The sequence below is a fragment of the Etheostoma cragini genome, chromosome 7 (genome assembly GCF_013103735.1).
Source record: "Etheostoma cragini isolate CJK2018 chromosome 7, CSU_Ecrag_1.0, whole genome shotgun sequence".
Classification (NCBI taxonomy): domain Eukaryota; kingdom Metazoa; phylum Chordata; class Actinopteri; order Perciformes; family Percidae; genus Etheostoma; species Etheostoma cragini.
In genome coordinates, this window is record NC_048413.1 from 24,625,885 (window position 1) to 24,627,274 (window position 1,390).

A 1,390-nucleotide genomic window follows, 5' to 3' on the forward strand; every position below is an offset into this window, starting at 1 on the left:
GTTGTGTTTCTCCAGGCTGAGTGGCCTGTCAACGATGATAGTGGCACTGTGGTTTTGACACGGCTGCCCATCCCAGACCTGTTGTCCATCATGTAGTCCTCTGATAGTTAATCCCCATGTGGTAATGAGCTGAGGGATTCAGTAATGAAATGAGAGCACTGTGTGTGTTTTTGTGTCCTCGGGTGAGGGGTGGGGGTGTCTCCATTTGAGCACATGTATACACTTCGGTGGTTGAATAGAAAATTAGGAATTAGGGGCGGGGGAAGGGAAGAGGTGAAGGAAGAAAAAGAAGAAGAGGTGTGGTTGAGAAGAGACCAAGCAAAAGATACAAGAAGAGCCTGTAGAGATGGGGAATTACAGGAAGTGTTGGGTCTTTTTAAATTATAGAGTGTGGTATAGTCCTGCTCTATCTGTCAAGTGTCTTGACATCACTCTTGTTATGATTTGATACTATAAATAAAGTTGACCTGAACTTTAAATTGAAATGAAATTTGAAAATCCTATGTATCATCATTTTTGGTATTTATCATGAACGTTTTTTTTAAATCTATTCTTTTCCCTTGTTAAGAACAATTCACATAAATATTTTCTGTTCATGCGGTACCGCTGATCGTATCTAGCAAAACAGAGCAAAAGCAGAAACTGCAGGAAATACATGTTACGTACTCCTTTAAAAATAAACGAACAAACTGACTGACTGACATCTGATGTGCATTCTTTAATGTGCATTTGTTTTTTAGAAATGTTGTCTCTAGAAGTTTGGTATTCCACTTTTGTTTTTTTTAAAGAAGAAAAAGAAGATAGAAATACTCCCATATATCATGAAAGAATCAAATCAGGACACTAGCACACTGTCCCAGCCCTAAGAGCGTGTGTCTTTGTACAGATTTCTACTCTGGTGTAAGCTGCTGTCTGCAGTACAAATGGCACATGAGAGCAGCCTACACAGCTCCTAAGATGACTGACACATTGCCTCAGACACACAAGCACACTCTTCCACCACTTGCTGGTAGGTTACAGCTGATGGCTGGCTTCCTTGTTAACCCTGTAGCGTTAAGTCAGCAAACTGCTGCTGCTGCTGACCAGCCAGGACACACACGCGCACACACACACACACAGTCGCCCGCACTCAAGGAATACCCCAGAGGCAACAATTTTCCTCACTCCTCTCACATGGCCCCTAAGACATTAATATCAACCCCCTCCCCCCCCAATTACCTCCTTGTGCCCCTCCTCTGAACGCCCTCGTTGAACCCACGAGAGTGTGTGCAGGGCCCGCCTTCTCAATGGCCACAACAATGTCTGGGGATCAGACGAGGGTCTTGCTGGGGAGATGGGAAGGGGGTGGCTGTGTGTGTGTGTGTGTGTGTGTGTGTGTGTGTGTGTGTGT

At 44.4% G+C, this 1,390-nt stretch overlaps 1 long non-coding RNA gene across 1 annotated transcript in view; it reads right to left on the reverse strand.

The window, feature by feature from the left end:
* Nucleotides 1-355: 355 nt before the first annotated feature.
* The window catches only part of LOC117947843, a 12,085-nt gene continuing 11,050 nt past the window's right edge, over nt 356-1,390 (reverse strand). Inside the window, exon 3 of the long non-coding RNA XR_004657335.1 lies at nt 356-472. This is a non-coding gene — a long non-coding RNA (uncharacterized LOC117947843). The remainder of the gene's footprint in view (nt 473-1,390) is intronic.